The sequence below is a fragment of the Aquila chrysaetos genome, chromosome 11, assembly GCF_900496995.4.
Source record: "Aquila chrysaetos chrysaetos chromosome 11, bAquChr1.4, whole genome shotgun sequence".
NCBI classification, from domain to species: domain Eukaryota; kingdom Metazoa; phylum Chordata; class Aves; order Accipitriformes; family Accipitridae; genus Aquila; species Aquila chrysaetos.
In genome coordinates, this window is record NC_044014.1 from 32,985,351 (window position 1) to 33,007,015 (window position 21,665).

The following is a 21,665-nucleotide window of genomic DNA, read 5'->3' on the forward strand; positions in this document are numbered from 1 at the left end:
CCACTGATGCATCCTTAACATACCCATCTAACTGGGATAAATCATAACTGAGGTCTTGACTAAGACTGAAAATAACTGAAATGTAATGGCAAGCCCCCAGATTACTTTCCAGATGGACACCCGTGTATATGACTCAGGGGGGAGCACTTCCTAGCATTTTTTGCAGTCATTCACAAATTAAAAATGTGTGAAGCAGATTTCAACATACCATACATTTAGGCTCACTGTAAAGGTGATATTTACCATCTACATTGTCTAGCAAACAAGTACGTAAGAAAAGGAATGGGTCTCAACAATAGTGAAAGGTAAACAACTGGAAAACTCCTCTGACATTCAAAATCATCTTGTTGGGAATAAGGTACCAAAGCTGATAAAAGTTTTCCCCACACCAATGAAAATCAGTAACTAGGTAAACAATCCATTTAAATCAAGTACATGCCCAAATGACTCCAAAGAAATAAAAAATACATTTACTGATTTCTGTCCAAATAAATTCCTTTAATGGTGCATTAACCAATCTGAATCCTAGAAATTATTTAAAACAAAAAGATACAAGTAGGCAATTTTCAAGGAAAAGTCACTAAAATAGCACAAAACATTGCAACTTCTCTCCAGTACATAAGGAATTTATCCTAACAGCATTTCTGAATAATTTTTCAAACCCTTTCGAAATAGCTTTATTCATGTCTTAGGTTTTGATTTGCTTAAAATTAAAAATAACATTTTCTTTGTAAGAAGCCTGTATCCATTCTACCTGGAGTAAAACACAAAGAAGATGAAGGGTAATTCTTTAAGACCAAGAATGTTAAGGAACTTAGGTCCCTGTAGCCAACTAAAATTCAATATGAGTTAGATGCATAAGTCTCCTTGCAAAAATCGCAGCCTGGTTTTTGAGGCTTTGTAGTACCACCTAATCTCAGTGTTGACTTCACACAGTTAAAGAAAATGCACCAAACTTGACTGACAACATTATCTGTATATTAACCTACAAAGGCTCAGCACAGTGTGTTAAAGCTAAACATGCTGCAGACAATGCTCATGTTCTGCTCTATTACATTCCTCGACAAGTTATATATGGTTCTTTTACTTGCATCAAGACAGTCATCTGAAGGTGAATGCACCAGAGGAAACTATGAGCGTGCGTAGGGGATTCAGACAGGGAAGCCAAATCCAGAATGAACTCGGGCACAGCATACAGATCTGAACGATTTCATTAAGGACCTCTGGAGTTTCTCTGCTTTACCCTGCTCATCAGGGATCTCTCTGGTGCCTGATGAAACTTTGAAAGTAGCAGCATCAATGAGGTGAAAAGAGAGAAGGCACCACAATTGTTCCGTTGGACTTCAGAATCCCATTGCATCCTGCAGGCACCTGGGGAATAGGAGTGTGGAATCAGCGGGGAGCTGGTTACGAGCTGTTTCATCTCAGCCACATGAATACCTCCTTAGCAGAATAAAACTGTAATGTATATTCGCCAGCCTGCATACCCATACACCCCCCTTCCCACTGCTTATGCAGCAGATTTTTGTAGATTACTAATAGCCAAAAAATTCAGCATCAGATTCAGATGTTGACAACAAAACAGATCATAAGAACACCAAATCCACTGACCTTAGCTGAACCTGGTGCAAGGTGTTTGCTAAGCAATCTCTTGATTTTCACCTCAGCATTTTCAGCTGTGGAAAGGCAGCCTAAAATGAAGGATACAAACTACAGGTGGAAATAGCCTGGAAAAGGATTGTAAGGGAAAGGTATTTTTTGATCTCTCTTTTTTCTTTTTTTTTTTTTTCTTTTTAACTTCAAAGAGCTTTCTGGATCTGCACATAATCAATGAATTCCTGGCTCTCTTGAGATATTCACCACTCAATCAACAAACATGCATCTGGAGCTTCATTTCAAAATTCAGAAATTTTCCTTGTGCTGAGATCCTCTGTGATTTTTCTCTCATTTCTCTTTTGTATCAGTCTTTCTATTTACTTTTCCTTACTACCTACAGAAACCAGAAAAACAGAAACCAAATGTATTGACTTTTACTTGGGTTATTGAAGGTGGGCTATTGAAGCCTCCGGCACTCTGAAGGAGAGAGTATTTACATGAAAACTCTGTCCCCCAGAACGCTGCCTCTATAAAGGCATCAACAAGTAATCAAATTCTCGCAACTCTTGAAACTTACTCTTCTTTGACTTTCAGTCTCAATAATTTATTTTCTGTTTGAGCTTCTGCCTGGAATGAAGCATTTATAACACTGATGGGGCTAGGATGCTACACTGAACACAGGGAAGCTATGGTTTGATGATTCAGTCTTCAAAATGTTAAATCTCAGGATAAATTTTCCCTTGCAAGACATACTTATACTTACAGAACAGCAAGGTAACCCTATGGACATGAAATCCAGATAAATGTTATGTCAGCACAGAGTAAACCTGAGTCACCCAGGAAAGAGAAAAAGTTGCTTGAATGAAGAAATTGAAGGGAGGGAATTTACTTTGTTCTGATTAAAAAATCCTTGTATAATTCTTTACCTATCTTGTAAACTCCACACTTTGAGGGGTATTGATGTAATTGACCCATCTCTGCTGTGGCTTAAAATGGAGATAGAGACAGAGTGATAAATATTATGTCTTTTAAGATTCTCTTCAAATGAAAAAAACAAACAAACAAACAAGCAAAAAAGAATACTTTCAAAGCCTTGAGTAGTAGGACCTGCCTAACAATTCTGGAGGATGATCATTGATCTCTGAGTCCAGCAGAAAGGACTGTGTTCTTAGATGTCTCTGCTTGCCTTGTACACCACTAAGGTTCCCAGTCCTTCACTCAAGACATTTCTTTCCTTACCTGGCAAGAATGGTAAAAATAAGGTGACACACAGCAGCATTTCCTGCGTTCTGTCAGTCCCCAGTGCTGTGTTGCTAAAGGTCTCTCAGCCCCAACCAAGATGTTGAACAATTTTACAGCTTGTCAAAGCCCCTATCTGCCTTCAGGCTGTATTTTAGCAATTCATCTCCCTTGTCCTATGTCTTGGTAGTCTAGGGGTAACACCAACTCTCTGCCAGACATGGATTCCAACGGGTATTTTTCCTGCAAGGGAGGGGAAGAGAGAGAAAAAGAGAGAAACAGTGGAGCTCTGCCAGCTGCTTGCCCACAGGGCTCTGCCAGAGTTGGGACATGACCTCTCTCGTGCATTTGCTGCTAGGCTCTGCCTCTGGTGCAAGGTAATGGGAACAAACCCACGTGGAAGAGAATGCACAAGAAATACAAGACTGCAGAAAGTGAAAAGGGTTAAGCCCTTTATCTCTTTGAACTGATTCTCAGAACAGATACCTGATTAAGCCTCCCATTTCAGGAATAACATCTGACAAAACAGCTCCAGTACAGAGTAGACTCTCCCTTTAAGATCTGTCTTTCTAATCATGCTAAGAAGATGCCAAATAACAGGGAGTCCTCCAAGGAGGACTAAACCCTTTACTAGGAGGTAAGTATGTTGAGATGCGAGGAAAGCAATCTACTATGAAAACATTAGATTCAGAAGACTGATTTTTATGGGATATGTTTACTGTATGAATTAAAGGCAATCCATCAAGCCTCTCCTATGATGCAAAAAGCAGGCAGCTGATGTACTAGACTTATTGGTAGTGGGTAATCCTGCCATATGAAGCATGCTCATTGTTCTGAACAGGGATGCTGAGGCACTGAAAATCTGTCAGCTGACCAGAAACATGCATATGCAGGCCTGGGGACTTAGCGAGTAATAGGTGCAGAGCATTTGACACTGCTAATTTTTTCTCCTTGGGAACATGCAGCCTCTGCGATAAGATGAGTATTTGTTCAGGCGCAGCTCTCTCACAGGTGAAAAACAGTACTTCTTCTTGCATTTGGCAGGGTGTTGACATGATTAAATGAGGAATGGCCATAGACTCTCCATGGAAGTAGGTGGCAGCAGAGCTTTTCTCTCACTTGTAGCAAACTTGCTCCTACATTAGCTAGGATTGATGTAGGAGGAGAAAATGAGAGGTCTACAGCCCCCCAAAGCACCCCACTTTACTTAAGTTACTTCAAAACTGACCTATGTGTCCTTCAGTCTCTTGGATGACAACATAGTTGTGACCCTTCTCCCTGCCAAGTTGTGAACTTAGGCTCTTCTGAACTCATCTACTAAAAAGTTTCTAAAGCACATGAAGCATGCATTACATAAGGCAGTCTTGATATCCCCAAGGTCTAAAACACTGGATGAAAGGACAATTAAGATAAAATTTCCAAGTGCAAAAACTTACCATGGAAGCCACTGCTCTTTTTAAGAAATGACATTGTGAAAAAAAAATCCTCCAGAAAAAAAGATAAAAGGGAAAGGGAAAACTGCATTGAGATTGCCATGATTAATTGCTATCAATATTTGCATTATTTCTGTAACCGCATCTCCTCGTCATGGACAAGAACCTCTTGTGCTAACTACTAATATATTAATTCTGAGGCATATCCGTGCAATGTTTGACAGCCACTGTCATTAAAACATAAGGCACTTTGTAGCCTTGCCAACAAACCAGGCTTCTCCTTGTTAACCGTAATTGGCATGCCAGTGATAACTCTTTGCTCTCCAGGATGTCAGAGGAAGCGCTGTATGTCTCATTACTAAACCAAGAACTGTGGTGTGGCATTTAAAAGGCAATGAGAACAACGAGGCGGTGTAAGAAATCCCTGTGATATTTCTAATGGAAAAACATTACTTGTTCCTGAGGAGAAGCCCACCTCACACTTTTTTGGCTTTTCCAGGTGTCACTGCGAATGACCTTGCTGCCTCTTTTATACTTGCTGCAAATATGAAAGAATTCCCCTGAAGTCAGTGGAATTACATAGCTATAAAACTTGCAAGAGAAGAGATTGTATAGTGTAAAACATGAAGGCAGATAGTGCCTTGCACTTTTGACTAAATCTAAAATTAAATCTATTTTCAGACTCTGTCAAAAGCAAAGAAGAGGAAAATTTGCTTTATCTTGCTACTTAATGACAACATTTCTTATGTCTGCAGTCAGACACACCTGGCAACTGGCTAATACTACGTCTGTTTGTGTTGTGTGTATATGAACTGCATATTCATACAAATGAGTAAGACTTCACTTCTACACGGCCGTACAGAGGAGCTTTGCTGAGAAAAATACTCAGGAGCTGACACCAGAAACCAAGGTGCTGTACTGGGTTAGGGGATTGAGATCCCTCCTGAGCCTGTATATTTGCGTTCAGCTATCTTTCACTGCTCTTGTACATGTTTGCATGTGAATGTGTGTGAGGAGGGGTGATGGACAAGTTACAATATTCTGTAACACAATGTTTTGTGCTGTTGTTTAGAAATGCAAGGAATAATCTAGTGTGATGTTTAGTTTCATCTGCTCTTCTTTGTGCGTGTGCTTATTTCTACCCTGCAATACAACATTCTGGCACTTAAAAAAGTTGCTGTGGAGACACCTCAAAAGAGTGTTCAGTGGGGGAACAAAGTAAGGTGTAGGTGGCTATTTAAAACCTGGGACTCCAACATCCCCATAATGGCACCAAATGACGTCAGAAACCAGGTAACAAAAATGACATACAAAATGAATGCTCTGTGCAGGTTTACAGCATCCTCCAAAGATCATGAAGTCCCTGATTCAAAACATGGCCCAGGCTGTGCCCTCTCTGAGAAGCTGTCATCAGAAAGAACAAAAAAGCAGCACGTATTTCTTGAGTGAAAACTCTTTCAACATGTTCCATGAAGCATCAGTAGTAATGAAAAACTTCTAGAAGGATTTTCCTGTTATCATCCTTAATCTTTCCTGATGTGTTATAACATCCTATCAATGTCTGAATAAGAGAGCAGCTTAGTCACATATCAACTGCTCATTATGCTGTGTGTATAATTTTAGCTGCAGGTAAAGAGCTGACTACTTAGAGCTTCAGATCAACAGTACCAGGAGATTCTGCAAAACCCCCACATTTTTATGAGAGTTTTCTAATAAGAAAACAACCCTAGTTTGTTTTGACTTGAGCATTTTCCCAGTTTCCTGAATATAGACTATGTTAGAGACATTAGCGCTGCCAAGACTCTGGAAAGTAATAGTAACTGGATTCAACTTACTATAAGGCATTTACACCCACCACTGAGACAGCAGTATTGCAGACTCCAAAAAACACAGCATATGTGCATAGCAGCATTAAACTAATTATCAAGATCATTGTTGACTTTCTCTTCCCATACAGTTTGTCTTTCTAATTACAACTACAAATATACAACCTAGATGACCTGCTTCCCATGTATATTCACCAAATACTGAAAGATCCCCCATGCAATTCCACGTGTAATCAGCTGGTGGTTAACACAAGTTCCCTTTGGAGAATTGCCATTGACTCTAAACACTTCTTAATTAAATCCAGAGGTACTTCTGGGAGGTATTTCATTTTCCTGAGTCAGCATAACCTCATGTAATGTCTGGGAGCATTACTCCTCCCACTGTGACTTGCTGTGCTTAACACAACCCTGGGCAGCTACTTAAGTGCAGAGGCCATAGCTCTCTGGTCCTCTGCATGTTGCATATCCATTTGCACCCACAAAAACTGTGCTACTCTTACTTACTTTTGCAACATATTGCACCTGCCACGACCTGCTCAAAGCACAGGACAAAAGGGAGTTTGGCATCTACTTTGGAATTTGTACCCGTTCAAACCAAAGGAATGAGGATATGTTCACTGACCTCTAGCTCCCTTCTGCCACTTCCACAACAGCGGATAACATTTTCTAGACACCATCTGACACCCCCTGGAAAAAAATGTGCTTATTTAAAACAGTCTGCTCAGTCTGAATAGTGATTTGGGAGAGGGAAGGGTGTTTGCCTCTATATTTTGCTTGTTTGTTTGCCATTCTTAACTGCACATATTTGCATAAAAGAAGGAATGTTGTATTATCTTCTCCCAGAGCTTATTCCCCATCTGAATCCTGTTGATGACAGCTTAATCATTTCCACAGCAACCAAGATCATGACATCAAATAGGGTATAAGCAGTAGGAACAGATGATCTCTCTGGAAACAGAGGTCCTCTTCCATGTACATAAATACTCTGAAAAATAAGAGAGAAACAGAAATACAGAAAATATCTGCCACAAAAGTGTGATTGTTCTAATAGCGAATGGCAGCAATTTTTTTTCTTTCATTGTCTGTATGCTGCTTCTTAACAGCACAACATTATATTATGTTATATGGTTTAAAACAGTGTTAGATGACAGACCTAGCACTAGGGACAGACAGCATCCTTGGTCAGAGCTGGTAACACAGATTTACATGCAGTTCCTCTGCCGGGCATAGCCTATGTTTTACGTGGTTGCAAAGGAACTGTTCTTGGTCTGTTTGGCTTTAGCAACTTTTGCTGAGTTTGGTCTAAATCAGGAAAACAGCTAAACTCATGACCCTAAGGCCTTACTTTCATTAGTTTCATGTGCTTCTACTTTGACAACTTTCCTTTTTGTGACAGAACAAAAACTAAACCTCTGTTCTTACTAGGGAGACACTTTTTATGTAACCTTTCTGAATAAGCACCTCAAAACCTGACCTCGCAGTTCCTCCAGCAAATGAGTAACATGCCACAATGTGGCATGTAGCAAGCTGACCTGAGCTTCTTATCTCCAGAGTGTGTACTGATGATCAAAGCATCAGTGCTTGGTTCCTGTAGTAAGTACAAATTACTCAGTGATTGGATTTTAGGAAAAGCAGATCCTTCTCCTGCACCACTTTGCCTGTAGTGCAGTGCCATACAGTGCGTAGGCTACTTCCCTCCTGCTTGTTTTACATTCTGCATCTCCTTAACTTAATTGCAGCTGTACAGGTAGATGCAAATAGCTGTATTTTTTGAACACTTTGGGATGGATCATAGGTGATTGCTTAGTTCAGGGATGGCCAATTGCATGCGTCTCAGAATTATTTAACCTTACCTCCAATGCCAAGCTACAATGTGGCTCAGGGCAACGTGGAGACTCTGGTGTGCCACCCTAGGATCAGGGACAGGCATGTATGGTCATGCCAGACTGAATAGATAACATCAAACCTGCAGGTGATAAAATTGCTGAAGAAACTAATACCTGAAACAGGAATAAACGAAGTAAAACTGCCAGCAGAATAGATTATTGACCACCCTGCCTTGTGTTTGAAAATTAATGCTACAAAGGGACAGAGAGCAATCCCACTCCCTCTCCAAGTGAATAAATCTGATAAAGGCAGGAGCTGCTAAACTTAAGATCTGTGGCCCTCAAGTGTGTGTTCGTGGTAATGCGTGTGGGAAACACCGAGGCAGGCAGGCGTGCTCTCAAACCGAGGGAGGTCGATGAGAAATCAGCGAGTGAGCGCACGAAGCTGTCGCACAGGGACCAGTGCGGAGTAGGGAGTGTAACACCAAAATAGCTTTGAAATGTGCAGGCTCCTGGAACAGCCCCAAAGCCCTATCACACCAGTTAAAGTAAAGCCTTTCACTATCCTGCCGCCAAAGACAGGGTGACAGCCCACAAGATTTCCAGCAGGGTTTTTGCCTTTGATCCAGTCTCCTTTATTATTGTATAAAGTCAGCTCATGTAGTGCAAACCGGGGCACAACTGAAATCCATCTCATTTTTTCAGTCAGGATGGTTATGGACTTAGATCTTCTGGGAAATTTCGGCTGAAAAGCCAGTGATAAGATTAGTACAGAAAGATTTGCACCTGTCTAGGTCAAATGCTACAGTGACGTCTCCTGCCACTGGCTGGTAGTCAGAAGGGAGCTGAAGATTATACAGCAAGCTTTAGGCAAAGGTGAAAAACATGAATGTCTCAATGACTAGAATAAGACACACTGCTAAAACTGGGGGTTTATGTCTTCAAAACAGCAGATAATATCTTCCCCAAATTTTTGGAGAGGAACAAATAGCAATACTTTTTCATGAGTTTCACCATGACCACTCACGTTTTTAAATCCTCTGCAGCTGGAATCAGGTGTTAGTGCAAGAGATGTGGGCCTCATGACAAACTGCGGGTGGTCAGCTCCTCTGGAAAAAAAAAAAAAACAAAAAAAAAAAAACACCAAATAAAAAAAGAAGAAAATGTGGCTATATACAGTTTAAGGTTGTCCTGGTTTCAGCTGGGATAGAGTTGATTGTCTTCCTAGTAGCTGGTACAGTGCTATGTTTTGAGTTCAGTGTGAGAAGAATGTTGATAACACTGATGTTTTCAGTTGTTGTTAAGTAGTGTTTAGTCTAAAGTCAAGGATTTTTCAGCTTCTCATGCCCAGCCAGCGAGAAAGCTGGAGGGGCACAAGAAGTTGGGAGGGGACATAGCCAGGGCAGCTGACCCAAACTGGCCAACGGTGTATTCCATACCATGTGATGTCACATCTAGTATAGAAACTGGGGGGAGTGGGGGCAGGGGATCGCCGCTCGGGGACTAGCTGGGTGTTGATCGGCAGGTGGTGAGCAATTGCACTCTGCATCACTTGTGTATTCCAAACCTTTTATTATTACTGCTGTCATTTTATTAGTGTTATCATTATCATTATTAGTGTCTTCTTTTTCTATTCTGTTAAACCGTTCTTATCTCAACCCATGAGTTTTACTTCTTTTCCCGATCTTCTCCCCCAACCCACTGGGTGTGGGGGGGGCAGTGAGTGAGCGGCTGCGTGGTGCTTAGTTGCTGGCTGGGGTTAAACCACGACAAAGGTATCAGAAAGCAAAGCATCACAACTTTTTTTTCTAACCATTACTTTACACAAGCTCCTCAATGATTTTGGGTCCGGCTCATGAATTTTGAAATGCTCTAAGCTGGACATATTCCCTGGTGACTTCTTGAGTGCTCAAAGGAATGTAAATCTGCCAGTTTTTATTGCTGGCTACCCACAAATTCAGGTAATTTATCAAAGAGCATTATACACGCTCAACCAGGAGTCTGCCCTCTCATCTTTCTCACAGAATGTACTAGGGCAGCCACACATAACTGTTTACTCCTATAGTTATTCTGTTGCAAGTAGCTAAACCTCCATTGTATCCACAGATACATATTTTTAAAAAAAGAAAATTTGAGATACCTGAAACATCAACAGGACTATATACAAAGCCAGGTACAAATCTTTGATGTGAATAGACAAAACAAATCTTTCTGTGACAGTCTTTCTACAATTCAAACTTTATCACGTTTTTCACTGATTTTTCCCTTGTGCTCCTAGTGGCAAATGTTTCTTCCTGGCAGAAGTTATCTTTGTGAATGGCTGGTACATACTAGCATAAACTCAGTCAGGAGGGTTTTAGCAACAACAAAATATCCAAATTGCCCTTCCAGCAACCCTCCAATGGACTGGGCCTTTGTAGACACACTTCAGGCAAACACTGTGAACATTTTTTGCAAAACCAATTCCTTGGTAACTGTATTGAGTCTGGCTGAGATGGAGTTAATAGTCCCCATAGCAGCCCTCATGGAACTGTGCTCTGCATTAGTAGCTAGAGAGGTGTTGATAACACACCAGTGTTTTGGCTACTGCTGAGCAGCGCTGGCACAGCATCAAGGCTGTCTCTCCAACATTTTTGCCCCCTCCCTCAATGGCAGGCTGGTGCAGGGCAAGATCTTGGGAGGGGACATAACCAGGACAGCTGACCTAAACTAACCAAACAGATATTCCATACCATATGACGTCAGCTCAGATATAAAAGCTAAGTAAAGGGAGGCGGAAGGGAAGGCATTTTTTGTCTTCCGGAGCAACCACCACGCGTACTGAAGCCCTGCTTCCCAGGAAGTGGCCAGACATCGCCTGCTGATGGGAAGTAGAGAATAATATCATTTGTTTTTCTTTGCTTTCGCGCGCGACCTTTGCTTTCATTTTATTAAACTGTCCTTATCTTGACCCACGAGCCTTTTGTTATATTTTCTCCCCCCTGTCCAGCTAAGAAGGGGGAGTGATAGAGTGGCTTTGGTGGGCACCTGGCACCCAGCCAGGGTCAACCCACCAGAGTAACCAAAAGAAAGGTGTGATGTGTAGCACAATTTGCCAATTATTGTTACTCTTGTCATCACATTTCCTCCCAGCTTACTTTTCATGTTGCCTCTAAATTTCCAAGAATCAACTTAATTAGCCATATTGAACAAAGACCCTCTGACCTGTGTAAACAGACACGGCTATAAAGCATCCTGATTTCTTCATCAGTGTTGCTCTGTGCCACGCAAAAGATTGAGTTTACTAAGATACACTCCTCTGTTGAGAAACACATTATCTAGGTTTCAGTGGTGGAGTAAGTGGTTTGCTGTAGCTCTTTGCTGGCTAGCATGGCATTCCTTTAGTTGATAACAGTGGATTGCCAAAAGGCCTTTATTCTCTATATCCACACGCTTAAGAAGAAAAATGTGTTATTCTGAACTGATATATTGGAAGAACTGTAATACTCACAGCAAGCCTTGGGTGTGACAAAGCTGTGGGCCACTGTATCAAATGTATCTCATTATTAGTAAATTGCCCAATGCTTAGACATTTAAGATAATCTTTTTACCACTTTCCCAGTCACAGAAGTCTCTTCCTGAAAAAAATTGACATTATAGCTATACCTGTGGCCAAAACCTTACATGCAAAATGCACAACCTGCAAATCCTATGGCCTTTACACATACACTGTGTCGAATGCAGGAAGCACTCATTGCACACTGACCAGCAGTTTCAGCAGAAGCATCTTATCTTCATGCTGACATGCAGCATCTTGGTGGCAGAGCAGGAGGGATGCCTACACAGTCATGGTCCACACCAACAGATGTGTACTGCTGCCAGTGGCACAACTTTCCCCAGGTCTGTCAATAAGGAAGAACTGACCTCTGTGAAAGGAGCAAGGAGAGTCCATTTCAAGAACAGGAGGGATCCAGATTTTTAATGAGGCACATTTCAGCAGCTACTTCAGCTGGACACTGTCTAGTGATCAAACTAAAGCACTGAAAGTTGGAAGATGGGCTTGCTCTCATCCCTACCAGAGATGGAGGGGGAAAAAGAGAGGGAAATCAGTGAAACTTCTCACCGGTTCTATTTCCAAAATGTACCATAGAAATATTTATTGAGCTCAGGGAGGGTTGTGAGGTGTGTAACTAGAGTGTGTCAGCAGCTGAGTATCTTTATGTGGAAAGAGGCAGAGCCAAAGTGGATCTGTGAATGTTATTGAAGACAAAAGCACTCCAAAGAAATTTTCTTCACCCTTAGTTTATCAGAGAGTCATTTCCCATCTAGTGCCAATGTGAGCATCAAGGACATCCCCGTCCTTCCCCATTTCCATTGCTCTGGAGAAACAATTCAGGTGTAGAAGTCTTGCTTGGATGAACTGCTAGAGAACAGAAAAAAGGAGCCAGATTTCCCAGAGAAACAATGTATTTACATAAGGTAACTTAAATTCATGTAACAAATCTACTTCATCAGCTTTCATTGAGGGTCCTGGTCTGGAGCTACAGATCTGTAAATAGCTCTATAGTGCTGTCAGTTTGTAACAGCTGATGTGGCAAAACTCTTCTTTCAAAACCAACAGTTAATTCTCCCTCTCTGAAAAATTTTTTTTTCAAGTGAAAAAGGCAGCCCATCAATGTGGCTGCAAAAGAGGAGCTGAAATGTGTTTTCATTATTAAATGGCACCATCTGAAAGATTTTCTGCCTTTTACTGTCTTCAGAGTCTCCCTGAGATCACCCCTCTCAGAGATTGCCTGCACAGGAAGACAGTCTCAAAAAGATGTTTCCCATCTGCCAACCCTGCCTTCTGCATGGCAGAGGGGGACGTACTGAAGCACCCGTGCATTGGCTCCCAGCTCTGCCAGGGTAAGGAATGAGCAAAGCCACGCAGGTTTGTGCATGAAGAAAAGAGCATGAACAAGAGAGCCACTGACTGGCTAGCCGTCTTGCAGGGTGCTCTCTCAGGGCCCTTTGGCTATGCAGCTCCTGAAAATAAGCCAGGGCATGGTAGCTGCAAAAGGAGGCTGTTTGTCATGCAAACCAAAATGCTCTTCATATTCTGCAAACCCTGCAATGCCTCAGATGGTATGTTATAGACAGAGCTATGAGGCTATTTCTCAAAGCCTTTCTCATGGAGGGCCAGTGCTCTCAAAATACTTGTACCACGTCTTCCAGTGGCTCCGCCTGTTGCACTACCTGGTTCCAGAAACAGAAACACTGTATCAAAGTGCCAGAGGAGAAAGAAAAACATTGTTATTATTCCCCCTCTATTGGTTTCACAGAGGTGAGGAGCTATCAAACAGTTTCAACACTTCAGGGAGATGTGAGCTGTTTCAAACCCTGTCCTGCAATAATTTGCACTAGTATGAAATACTGACAGTAAGCAATGGATGCCTTTGTCTCTTATCAGATTGTCTTTAGCATGAATTTCAAAATCAAGTAAGCTGAAACTTCAATGAAACTTAAATGTAAAAAACATTACCTAAGACTTGTCCCTCCTTATGTCTTTCATAAACACTATCACAAAAGACTTGCATGACAATCTAAAGCAGGAAAGAAAGGAGTGGACCAGAACTGGCAGCAGCAGAACTTGAGATGGGTGAATGTAATCAGTCAGACTCTGCCTTTTCCGAATTTTGTTAACACTCGTGGTTTCTGCAAAACAAGGAAAGACAGGATGCTAAAACGCATGCAAAAGTAAGTAACAGCCTTTCCTGTCACATACAGGTCCTTCTTTCTGTGAACTTTGTGGGACTCTAGCTTGAAAAGGTCAGCAGTAGTATTTCTGTTGCTGTTCAGATATAGACATATGGGGACACATTAAAGCAGTGGGCATGCAGCATGTGACATTCCTCTTGTACAGGATGACTGATGCCTTCCAAGGGATAAGTGCAGCTATACTCAGTTACAGCAGAATGGACTCTCTTTGCAAGCAAAGTGAATCTTCAGTATGAGCCAAGGCCATTTCAAGCACAGCCTATGGCACTTAAATGCTAAAATGTATTTTCAAAAACTAGATCAGATGTTGCAAACCTCCATAGATTAGGAGACAAAGAAAGAGACCAGCAAGGTGAACCACCAGAAATTTCTGAAGGATTTTTTAAGGAATCTGACTTTGCTTGTTGAACTGAGCAATTCAAGTACTAACATTGCCAGCAAAGTTTGCAGTCCAGCTAACTGTACATTTGAATCTCACCAGTTTGCTTGCCCTTGTTTAAATGCTAAGGAGGAAATCCTGCTGCAGGAAAGCATCTGCAATCCCCATTGCTCCTGGTGAGTGGTGCCTACACATCCTCAGGGCTTCTTTATCCACTCTGAGATCGGGCAAACAGCACATCAGAATTTTGGGAATGCTGAGTCTGGAGCTTGGCATGGTGACACCAGGACTCTTACAAGATTATTTCTGACATGATGACAGAGAAATACGAAGTTAAAAGTTAAAAATAGCTTGTGCAATAGCTAAAGCAGAACCATTTTAAATGCATGACGTTCCTGCCTCCCCAAGAAACGTCTGCTGCATTCTGCTATGCCTGTGCCTACATTCACTTCACATTAACACCAAGTGCAGCACTTGGATCACTGACATTTGTGCAGGGATATCTCAGCCTATTTGCTACAGGATCTGTTCCCTGGAATCAGCTCTCAGTTACTACAAAAAACGGATACACAACAGAGGCAGCAATAAGAAAGTTTGCAAAATTGGCTTAATTTTGCTTCATTTTATAGGATGTTTTTAGAACACTTTTAGAGGCTGTTGAATTATGGGTAACATTTATATAACATTTTGCATAAATAATCAGCCAAGATTTAATTGCCAGCAGTGGTGAAATCTCCACTGCTCCAGTGATGGTATTTATTACTTGATTCTCGGTATCTTTATCCACATACCCCACATCAAGCTTAGTGGAGACTTGATGCAGAGAACAAATCTTAAAGGATTTGTTGAACTCTCCTTGTCCTAGTTTACGTAAGTTAAATGTTAGGGTTAACTACGATCCCTGAATATGCCTCAGCTCCTTAGATGATAACCATCTTCATCTGAGATTGCCACCCCCCCACCCCAACCCCGCCGCATGTCCCATACACACACACACAGAGCTACAACCAGGGCCATGGTCACAGACATGAGCAAGGGTACTAGGGTACTTTTTCAGCCTTATTTCTGGAAGGATCACCTGGCAAAGACAAACAGTGTTATTATCAGGAGATCAGTTTTGCCATAGGTACCAACATCATTCAAGGAAGAGACAGTTTTCTGAAACATCAATGCTCAAGCAAACAGCAGCCACTTTAATAGGAGCTAAATAGAATAACAAATTCTCCAACCTTCTTCAACAGGTATATAGGAAAAAAAATCCCTATCTCCATCTCCATTCTCCTTTCCTTCTCCATACTTTTGGTTTCCCCAAAGGCTGTCAAAAGGAACAACATATCAATCTTGTTTGTCTCAGTTTTCAAGCCCAAGCTTCTTCTAGCTGCTCAGAATTAGACAAATCATCTGGCCTTAGCGGTTTACTCCAGCATTTTCCTGACAAAAATACATGATCACAGAAAGGTATTAGCTTGCTCCTTTCTTTCCTCCCAATACGTGGCATCTGTAGAAGATGGTGTGCTAATCTCTTTACCTCACAAGGTATGAACTGATATACAATATAAGGCAAGCACATGTAATGGCACCTTTGCAAAATAAAGACAGCTCCTTTGCTTTTCAGCAATAGCATTCCTTTGTTACCATAAAAGCCTGCACTGCCAACATTTACATGTGATCTAATTCCCGATCAAGCCTGTATCAGATTCCCTGGCTGTTTTGATTACCAGTGACCAGAAGAAAGGAAAGGGCAGGATGGGTGAGTTGTCTGCCAGTAGCAGAAATAAAGATTCTTTCTTTCTCTCCCTTAAAAGAAGAAGGATTTGTTGGGCTGGATTTTCATTTCCTTTCCGTTTTTATTCAGAGTGACAGTTATTTGATCCTGTGTGGCATGTCAACAGTTTGGATAAACTAATGTATACTGCTAGGGCTATATTTATGGCAGGAATATCTCCTCATGAAAAGCATAGGTTAGAGACTCACTGCCTAAACTATTACAAAGTATTTTCTTTATGTCCTTAGCAGTAATGTTTATTTTAGCTTGGGGGTTGGGGGGGGGAGGTGCTTGTTTTTGTTTTCACAGGCATCTGATTGCAAGTCCCCAGGAAAAGTTCTCAATTAAGAATCCATACACTGGATCATTCAGTCTCTGCCCAAATCTGGAAAGACCCTGTTAGAAGCTAATTCATGCTTCCTTATCTGCTGAGATTATTAACAACACACCAAACTCTCTGCCAATTCACAGACAGTTCAAACACTGCAGCTGTAGTGTAGGGATAGACAAAAAAAAAAAAAAAAAATAATTACAAGAGAAATACAATAGTTTTCCATTAACTACTGAATTTTATCCAACCTCAAATACTTCCAGAAAGTGGCACTTGGTCCATATATATCTCAAAGCATTAGACTGCTAATACCAGCTCCAGTTCTACATAATACACTACAGCTGTCCCCAGTACCTCCAGTAACCACCATCTATTTTCTTGTACATTTGCATGACCACACATGATGCCCAGCTCTCCTTACCCAAACACTGACTTATTGTCACACCAGCTTGGAGTTCTTCTCCATATGTTCCTGTTCTAAGCCCTCCTTGGAGAGATATCAGCTGGAAAAGTAGGACTATGTGCCTTTCACCCAAGTGAAGATGACATGTTTCCTCCTCCTGCCAGAAGCATGGCTAAAATATAAAATGTTGGAGTTGTCCATCTCTGTATATCTTTCCTGCACTCAAACATCTCTTGTCATTTCATTCACTTAAGAAAATCATTGCTTCAAATAATATGTCCTTCATTTTTTGAAGTGAACTTAATACTAGACTGATGGATTAACAGACTGACTCCTTTTCTCTTTTTCCAGAAAACAGATAAAAATGGCAGTGGCATCACATCACCCACTGCCCTTCAGCCCTTGCTGGCCAACACCACCTTCATTACATTTCCAAGACCACCATCACTAGATTTCCAGGCGTATCACTTCAGTTATTTGCTTCCTTGGTAAGATTAAGACTAAATGAATGCCATGAATCCTATTCTGTAGACACTTATCTGCCAGGAACATGAAGAGGACTCACTTCCCCAGAATGACACAAGACAATAATCACTGTTGGAAGCAAATTCAGGAGGGAAACATGTTATGGACCATTAGCAATCTCCTGAGCCATCCTTGCAAAGATTTCTTTGTAGGAAGAACAATGGATGAAACACAGAAACAGGCAAGGACTGTAGCTGTCAGATTGAAAGGATGCAGATAAGGACCAGGGCTTTCTTCTTTTACAGGGTGAGAGCATGTGGACTGGTGGAGTTTTGAATATATCTGTTGGAAAGGACAGAACTACTACAGAACTATTATTACAGAACTAGTACAGAACTATATCTGTATTGAAGGGGAGGGGAATGCTGATAGGAAGGGAAAGGGTGGCTAAAAATAAAACAGTAATTCTGGTTTTCAGTCAGGAAGAAAAAAGAGAAAATGTCTGTTCCTATTCTACTCAGCAAATCAAAGACAGTGATTTATAATCAGAATAACAGACCCAGTTTCTAATCTGCCCAGTTCCTCCCTTGCTGTAAGTCTACACCTGATCTGTCAGCAGCAGAGATGAAAGTGATTGATCCGTGACTTTGTTGGCATAATAAATGCTAGTGTATACAGATGAGGATTGTTGTTATCATCGGCTACCTCAAATCATACCAGCTATATATACGACTATAAACACTGACAATTTTGTTATTCTCTGTCCCCTGCTTGGAACCCCCGGCTGCCTGCAAGGGATTGCAAGCAAAATGAGAGGGGCTGCCTGTCTTGGTGAGAAGAAGGGAGGTAGACCAACACAGACACAACCTTACCATTTGATATTGCTGGTGCTTTTCATTCCTTTTTTGTAATGGCTTTCAAGAGCTAAGCATTTCCCTTCTGTGCCTCTGCCACAAGCTAGTACACCACCAGCCTTAAAAAGAGAGGAATTCGATTTCATTTAAGCAACAAAATATTTTCCATCCAAAAGTACAGTCCATATTCTTCTCTGAACTTTTGACATCCTGCCTTCCTTTTCACTGCTTTCCTTCTCTCCCCTTCAGGCCTTTCCCTTTTCTGACCCTCCACCTGTTCTGTCTTGGTCTGGAGCCTTTGAAAAAAAGATCTGGACTCCCTTTAAAAGCCATTTTCAGTCAGAAGAGCATGCATTTTATCAATATTTACTGCAGTTCATATTTCCACAAAAAATTCTAAATGAACAGGACACAAAACTCCATAAAAGCAGAGTCAAATGATGCGTATTTCCTGTTGCCATTTAAAAGATGAAAGCAGAAAACAGCTCAAAATTACCCCCCCAGTTCCCCTCCAATATGAGTGTTTTAAAAAAAACCCGAAGTGTAACAGCAATAACAACAGAGAGATACCATTGTTTCAAATCTTTTATTTCCCTCATTCTTTTTTTATTCTTTTCTTTTTTGTGTGTGTTTTGGCAGCTGTGAATAATTCTGTACCCTGGAATTGTTCTGCAGGCTATTAATGTCTGTGACCTTTTACATCAATAACAGCTCTACTTTCCAGTCATTTCTTGAAGTGCTACCTAATATGAATTTAACATGACTAAGGGAGCCTCCTACACACACAGGCACATACACACTCACCCCTTTCTGTGATATGCAGAAGCATGCTTCATCCCATACATATACAAAAAAAATGTCACTTCATCAGAGAGGTATATGCCTCGTAAATAACTGTGTTTCATGACAATGGGGAACAACCATCTATATTACAAACTTCCCAAGTTCTCTTGGGGAAATAAAAGGACTGATGTTACAGTGGGATGATCTAATTATATAAGAAAATAATATCTCATTAAGTCTATGCCATTGTGGGGTTCTGCTTTGAGTTAGCTCTGCTGCTGCTTTTGCTTTTTAAGAGTGTGTAAAGAACCCATATGTGATCAAACAGATATCAAGAGCATTCTCCAACTCTATGATCAAATGCATGCATATATCAAGAGTGTCTCTAGTTCCTTTTAGATTCATTTAATCAAAGAGGTTAATAGACTGGAGTCTAGTTATTAGCCGCACAGCGTTGCTGCAACAGTCTCCCATGATGGAAACAAATGGCAGATATCCCATTGCAAAACAGATGGATAAAGTGGGCAGCACATATGCAGGATGAAAGGACTTAAAACCAGATGCTTTTAAGAGCCCTTTAGGCCCATGCACGATTTCAAGGTATATCTTTTTTCACTTCAGAGCCAAATATTGGTCAAAAGAGTTTGCAGAAGGTTTCTATTTAAACAGGTTAAATGAATTGCCTCAACAGGTCAAGAATTACCCAGCTTAACTCCTGACTATGATTTATGCTGTTTAGAAGTCAAAGTTAAGTTCCTAAATGTGGCTACTCCAGTTAGAATTAGAAATGAGATGTTAAAACAAGCTGTACAGATATACTGAACACCAGCAATGCCTAAAAGCAGACATGAATATTGTAGAGCAGTAAGTGCCTGTGTAAGCTTCCTTTGGAAAAAACCATAGATTTAGGGACTCCAAAGTTTTCTTCCTATATCTGACTTAGCTAATGTCCCTTGCCAGCTGCCATCAGACATTAACTTCTTTGAGAAAATTTTTTGGGTCTCTATTTCTCTTGGTTCAGGCTTTTCATTTTTTTCCAGTCACACAGACCAATGAGCAGGGCCTTCTGGACAATTTCCTCTGAAATCCATTTGTCAGGAAAAAATGAGTTTCTGACAAAACAAAACATTTCAAGAAATTTGTCTTAGTCATGGTATATATCGAATGCTCATAAAAATCTGTTCAATTAAATTCTTTTTAGATGATGCTCTTCATATTCTCTGATGAGAAGCTGACAATTTGCAAGGCAAATGAAGATAAAAATTGTTCTGGCCTGGTTTGTGTTTATATTTTTCTTGGAAAAATCCCTCATCACACACACCTGTAACAAATTGCCTGTCTTATCAGGGACCCACAGTAATAGGGAAAGCAGACCTGACGTCCTCCTGGAAAAAAAAGAAATTGCTCCTTCCTATAATAAAGTCTTTTTAAGCTGGGAATAAGGGAGGGAACATGATGAATGCAGGGGAACATTTTAAGGTTCCTGAGAACTCCTGAGCTCCTGAGAATGAGTGATCCAGTCAGAAACCCATCTTTCAAAGTGGAAGATGACTGTGATTTTTCATACTGTGTATATGGTACCTTGCACAACGATGGTTCTTCATCTCGAAATTATTATAATATAAATTGTGAATAATATAACCCAGGACTGTTGTTTTTAAATAACTCAGCTCCTTCCAAACACCTACTGCAGAGTACACTTCACTTTGAAGTTAGTGATTTGAGACTAGCCCAGGTAAGGAGCTACCGCTAACTAAAAGCTGCTTGACAGTCACATTTCAACTCCTGGGGAGCAAATACTGGAATTATTCAAATCACCACCATAAACAGTTGCTCTTCTGTCATGTTTTACCTGACAGGAAAAGTCCTGGATACCTCTGAAAGCTGGTACCTCGGAAATACCAATCCATCCATATGGCTTGGTGTGCACTGGTTTGGCAGAGCAATGTGGGGATATTAGCACATCTGCTGTCTGTCTTGCGCTTGTTTTAGAGAGAGAAGCACAACTCTCTGTTGATGTATTCATGAGAACTAACACATTGCAAAAAAAAAGAAACTTAAAAAAATGTAGATTTGTTTTGCTGTATCCAATATGTTCTTGTCTCTTGTCTAAAAAACCCATCTGGTCTAAAAATATGCAGCACCTGTGTAAATTTTTTTGTATTGAAGCTTGAAGTTCTAAATATTCCTTGTTGTAAAAATAAGTCATGGATATTAAGGGGAAATTTTTTTTTATTTATGTTTGCAAATTGATGTACCTCTGACTTTACTGTACAGGCATTTTCTGGATTCTTCACTGAAAAGGTTTTCACACAAAGATGGGCATGCTGGACAGAGGAGATGATAAATGAAAAGGATCAAAAAATGGACAAAGGACTTATTGGCACACTTCGCCTATCTCAGTCATAGCCTTCTTTACAACTGTCTAAGCTGAGCTCCTCCAGCTCTTTTCTGATGGAGGAAAACTTTATTCTCCATCTTTCCAAAAGATAGCTGAGTCACAGAGCAAAGAAAGAAATGAAATACTGCAGAACTAGTCTACATCTCAGCTATACACCAACACATCCCAGTTAGTGATGATGCTAAATATGCATTTTTTCCTATCCCAACCAAGTGCTATGTCTCTTGCTCTTTTCACCACTGTACTTTCAAATGTCGCAGAACATTGGTATCTAAGATCTTACTTCTAATCTTCAGAATAAAAGAATGGGAGAGAATGAACGGATGGTCTTGAGGTCACTGGCATAACATCTTGAGCTGTAAAAACAAACTCAAACCACACTATTTACTACCCTAAAGTATGCTATTACAGCAGGACACTAGTGAAAACATGCCCATTTCCTAGCTGGCTAAGATGCAGTTTATGATTCAATTATCTGTTTTCAAACCATAGCATGAAATGCTACTGTGATGTATATAATTTGTGTTTTAATGTCTCAAAGCAAAGAATAAAATCCACTTTGAGTTTTAATGATTATTATGCAATTGTAATGATTGCATTAAAAAAGAGACATAAAGACTGTGAAGTC

General features: G+C 40.7%; 1 long non-coding RNA gene across 5 annotated transcripts; it reads right to left on the minus strand.

Annotated features, from left to right (window-relative positions):
- Positions 1-477: 477 nt before the first annotated feature.
- On the minus strand, positions 478-20,669 carry LOC115348265. Of its 5 annotated transcripts, XR_005933584.1 has the most exons (11): positions 20,489-20,669; positions 19,958-20,021; positions 17,872-17,972; positions 11,628-11,825; positions 11,511-11,537; positions 8,948-9,029; positions 8,707-8,765; positions 7,948-8,060; positions 5,580-7,079; positions 2,523-2,582; positions 478-1,371 (listed from the first exon to the last, which is right to left on the minus strand). It is a non-coding gene; the product is annotated as an uncharacterized LOC115348265 (long non-coding RNA). The 5 variants fall into 5 exon arrangements; XR_005933582.1 differs by lacking the exon at positions 8,707-8,765 and having other exon boundaries at positions 20,528-20,669; XR_005933580.1 differs by lacking the exon at positions 8,707-8,765.
- Between the last annotated feature and the right edge of the window lie 996 nt (positions 20,670-21,665).